The following is a 5,199-nucleotide window of genomic DNA, read 5'->3' as shown; positions in this document are numbered from 1 at the left end:
GAATTTGGTCTCTTTTGGCAAATGTCCCCTATGCATGTGAGAAGAGTGTGTCCTTTGCTGTGTTGGGGGGCGTGTTCTGTAATGTCAGTTCGGGCAGAGTGGTGACAGTGCCGTCCAGGGCTTCTGCATCCATCCTCGTCTCTGTCTAGCTGCTCAGTCAGTGATCGAGCGAGTGTTGAAATCTCGGACTGTGGGTCGTCTGTTTCTCCTTTCAGTTCTGTGGGTTTTCTCTGTATGTTTGAAGCTCTGGGTCTAGAATCTACGATTCTCCTGATACACAGCCATCGAGGACTGTGATGCCTTCCTGGTGAATGGCCCCTTTATTATAAAGAAATGACCCTCTTTCTCTGGGAAATTCTTTGCTTTGAAAGCAGCCCTGTTGGTCCTGGCCTGCGCTCTCCCCGCTGGACCCCACGTGAGTGTGCTGCTCCCTGTGAGCTCGCTGTGGGCCAGGTGCTGTCTGGAGGGGCCTGCCTCCCACCCCCAACCAGAGGCCTGTGGGGGCATCAGAGAACTGAGAGACCCGGAGTTCCTGCTAGTCTGCCCACCCAGCTGCAGGTTCAAGCCCACCGTGGTGCTGTTGGAGAAGCATGAGATGAGTGGTGGAGTGGGAGGCCCCAGCATTACCACCTGGTCCCCGTGTGCTGTAGCAATGTCCTTGCTGCCCCCTCTGTGTGCCGTGCACCCCTCCACCGCTGCTGCCCTGCCTCATCCAGAGCAGAGTTTCCTGAATCCCTGCTTGGAGGATGCCCGGTGGTGTGGTCCATCCATGCCAGCCTCCCCTCTCCCAGACCAAGGCCCATCTGTGCTCAGCACGTGCTGCTGTCAACAGAAAGCAGAGGGCACAGAATGCACACCACGCTGCCCCTGTAGCTGCCCTCCTTTCCTGTGGTGGAGCCTCAGCCTGCCGGGTCTCTCTCCTCTTTCCTTTGCCTGTCTCTGGGCTTCCTGCACTTAGCACAGAGTCAGGTCTGCTTTTTTCTCCCTCTGACAATTCACCATGATTAGGTAATTACATGGAATTTGTAAGGAAGCTGATGTGACTATGGGCGTGGCTGGGTTTAAACCCACCCAGTTGCTGTTTGTTTGCTATTTATCCCATTTTTTTTTTGTCCCCGTTTCCCTCTTTTTCTACCTTCTTTTGGGTTAATTATTTGTATGATTCCATCTTATCTCCTGTATTAGCTTCCTGGCTCAGCCAGTTCATTTCATTTTTTGTGGTTGCTTTGAGGATTCCTGCCTCCATCTCCTGTTTGTGCCAGTCTGCCTTCAGGTGACACTGTCCACTTCACGACAGTCCAATTCCGTGTCCCCTTCTTGGCCGTCTGCTATTGATTGTCATATTTTACTTTTATATGAGTTATTAACCCCACAGTAAATCATTATTTTTGCTTTAACATTCAACTGTGTTTCTAAAATATGGTGAAAGTCTTTGATATTTGCCCCATGTGTAGCAGTTGGGTTGTCTGCGTTCCTTGCGTAGTCCCAGCTGTCCATCTAGGATTGTTTCCCTCTGCTGGAGGGGTTCCTTTCACATCTCTTGTCATCGTGCTCTGCTGATGATTAATTCTCTCAGTATTTCAATGTCTGAAAAATCTTTATCCTGCCTTTTTTTTTTTTACAGTTTAATTGAGGTATAATTGACATAATAATAAAGTACTCATTTAAAACACGTAATTTCACATGGGTTAACAGTGATTAACATATTGATAACCCATGAAGCCATCACCTCCATTGAGATAATGAACATGTCCATCACCCCAAAGTTCCCTTGTTCCCCTTTGTGAGCCCTCCTGTGCCCCTTGGCCCTCCCACCAATCTACTTTCTGTATTTCCTATAGTTTTATGTCAATGGGATCACTGAGTTCATTGGTTGCTGTGATTTGGATTCTTTCACTCACTGTGATTATTTTGAGATTCATCCGTGTGGTTGCCCATGTCGACATGGCTCCTTTTATTGCTGAGAATCTTCTTTTTCTGTGATAAAATACAGGATACAAAATTTACCACTTTAAGCATTTTTATGTGTATAATTCGGTAACACTAAGTACATGCACATGTTGTATAACCAGCACCACTATCTGTTTCCAGAACATTTTCATCACCCTCAAGTCTTGTCCTCTGTGGTATATAATCTGCTGCTAATACCATGCAGTGTGTTTTTCATTTCAGACATTATCTTTTTTATCATTAGCAGTTTGATTTATGTCTTTTTAAGAGCAAACATGTTCCCCTTATCATGCTAATTTTTCCTCTACCTTCCTGAGCATGTGGATATATAACAGCTACTTTAATGTCCTTGTCTACTGATTCTATCATCTATGCCATTTCTGGGTCTGTTTTTATTGGTGGTTTTTTCTCTTCATAGAGTCAAATTTTCTGGATTTTTTTTCTATACCTGGTAAGGTTAGATTGGATATCAGACATTATGAATTTCACCTTCTTGGGTGCTAGATTATCTTGGTGTTCCTTTAGCTATGTGTAGGCTTTTTGGGGGATGCTATCAATACACCTGGGAACAGTGTGACCCTTTGAGGCTTGCTTTTCAGCTTAGGCGGCTTCTGAACAGTCTGGAGTGTAGGCCTCACTGGGCCCTGCTTCGGAGGTCCCTGTGGGACTCCCCCAGCTGGTCTGCACAGGGGTCTTCCCTGCAGCCTTCTCCCCCACCGTTCTTGGCTCCATGGTTTCCAGCTGTCTTGACCACCCCGAACCCCAAATCTTCTCTTCACAACTCAGGGGGATCCCTAGGCTTCGGGTCTCTCTCCCTCTGCTGCAGCCAGGAAACTCTCCAGGAACTCTCCTGGGGCAGGAACACGCTGACTTTGTTTCTCTGCTCTGAACCATCACTGTCTCTGCTGCCTGTTGGCCAGTGACCGGAAACTATTATTTCATACATTTGTCTGATATTTTAAGTCATTGCTTAAAACAGGGTGGGAAATCCACCCTTAGGTGGAAGCAAAATTTCTTGACTGCTTATTTTATGTCAATTTTTATATTACTTACTGATCACTTGGAAGATGAGTTCATAATGGCGGTGTTACTGTTCATAGTTCAAGTGTGTCTCTATCCATGTTGGATGGCAGGTGTTCAGATATGAAGTGATCATGGCAGGTCATGGGATGTAATGTCTGTGAAAACCTGCAGACACCAAACCGTTTTACAAATATTAGTTTATAACATCGGGTCCCATTTGCATGTCATTGAAAGACAATGGCCTTGAAGACAAGAGTCTTACCTTTATGTCCTGGTTTGAAGAGCCAATGCATCTTTATCCACAAGGGCCGGCGGGGGTTCAGATTGGCAATGCCTACTGGGAATGGAACTGCCTTGATCATGGAATTCACTCGATGGTCAGATGCCAAGTGACAAAACCATCGGTGGAGGGGATAACTCGTTCAACACTTTCTTCAGCAAGACTGGGGCTGGCAAGCATGTGACCAGAGCAGTGTTTGTGGACCTGGAGCCCACCGTGTTGGTAGGTACACGGACACTTGGGGTGGCTGTCCTGGGAGGGTGGGAGAGCCTTGCTGAGGCCCCCCATGTGCTCCTTTGGATCCCCCTGAAGAAGGGACAGACCTGCAAGTGTATGCCCATGGTCATGTTAGGTCACACACTGGAAGGTTAGTGCCTGAAATGTCCGTGGGGCTCAGGCTCCTAACCGAGAAAAACCTGCTGTGAGGTTGGCCGGCACTAAGATGGGCTGGGGGTGGAGTCACTCGTGGCCTCCTCGGCCCCAGGCAGGTGGTTGTGTAGACCCTGTCTGCAGGGCGCCTGGGCACTGGTCCCTCCTTAGTGCTGTGTGCTCCCTCAGGCTGGGGAAGGAGTCTTGACCAGCATCTTAGACATAGAAAGCTCAGTATAGAACATTTGTTGGGTTCCCCCAGGTTAGAAGTCTGAGGTAGTTTCTGAGGAGAGCTGCAAAGAGAGCACCTTTCAGGGGCCAACCGGGGATGATAAATGTCACCCTGAAGCCTGTGAGACCCAGGCCACATAGGGTGCCCTGATGGGACTGCCCAGCAACAGCCGTGCTGGGGACTGTCTGGCCTGTAAGGGATTTTGAAATTCCACCCTTGGCTGTAGCTACAGGGATGGAAGAAACATGCACGTGTAGAGTTGCCTGTGTGCGGGTGTGAGAGCTCTCCTCCCTTCTTGGGGAACCGGTCACACTGGCATTTGTCCCACGAGTTGACTCCTCTGTCCTAGAGCCATCGGGTGCAGTTGTGGTCTGTGTATTACACAGAGATGTTTCCTGTGAGACACCGATGCGGCTGACCTACAAGGAACAGCACGTGCTTGGTAGAAGGGGACGGTCCCGATCTGTCCACCCTGGTGAGTTAACAACAGGCCTTAAAGACTCACGACACCTGTGTCCTCTTTGTGGATGAAGTGCACAGGGACCCACAGGCAGCTCTTCCACCCGGAGCAGCTGATCACCGGGAAGGAAGATGCAGGCAATAATTACGCTAGAGGCCATTGCCCCATTGGCAAGGAGATCGTCAACTTGGTCCTGGACCAGATCTGCAAACAGGTGAGAAGAGTGCCAAGAAGGCTTCCTGTGGATGCTGTCCTGGACAGGAGGGTAGGCCTTGGAATGTGACCCAGAGGATACTGTGGCAAAACCAAGGCCTTAATCACTAGTCCACAGTCTTACCCTCCAGTGTGGCTGCAGTGCATCCATACGTCTTTACCGTCTGTCTGCTTTGCCTCTAAGAGCCATGCATGTTCACTGTGGAGGGTGTGAATCCTATAATCCTTCAGAGGAGGAGAAGTGACCGGGGCTGGTTGGAGGTTGAGCTGTGCCTTCTGCCCGCATTGGCTCCCGTCCTCTGCTTTCTCTCAGGCGGATCTGTGTGCAGGGCTGCAGGGCTTCCTCATCTTCCACAGCTCTGGGGGCGCCCCAGCTCTGGGTTTGCATCTCCGCTCGCGGAGCACCTCTCGGTGGACTATGGCAAGAGGTCCAAGCTCAGACTTGCCATTTCCCCAGCCCCCCAGGTTTCCATGGCCTTGGTGGAGCCCTCCAACTCCATCCTGACCACCCACATGACCCCAGAACATACTGATTGTGCCTTCATGGTGGACTACGAAGCCATCTATGACATATGTCAGCGCAACCTGGATATCGAGCTGCCCACATGCACCAACCTCAGTCATCTCATTGGGCAGATCGTGTCCTCCATCATGGCCTCCCTGCAACTGTAA

General features: G+C 49.6%; 1 pseudogene; it reads left to right on the top strand.

Annotated features, from left to right (window-relative positions):
* Positions 1-3,260: 3,260 nt before the first annotated feature.
* On the top strand, positions 3,261-5,199 carry LOC124227223 (tubulin alpha-3 chain-like; annotated as a pseudogene).

The sequence above is a fragment of the Equus quagga genome, chromosome 15, assembly GCF_021613505.1.
Source record: "Equus quagga isolate Etosha38 chromosome 15, UCLA_HA_Equagga_1.0, whole genome shotgun sequence".
Classification (NCBI taxonomy): domain Eukaryota; kingdom Metazoa; phylum Chordata; class Mammalia; order Perissodactyla; family Equidae; genus Equus; species Equus quagga.
This window is presented reverse-complemented; position numbering and strand designations above follow the sequence as displayed.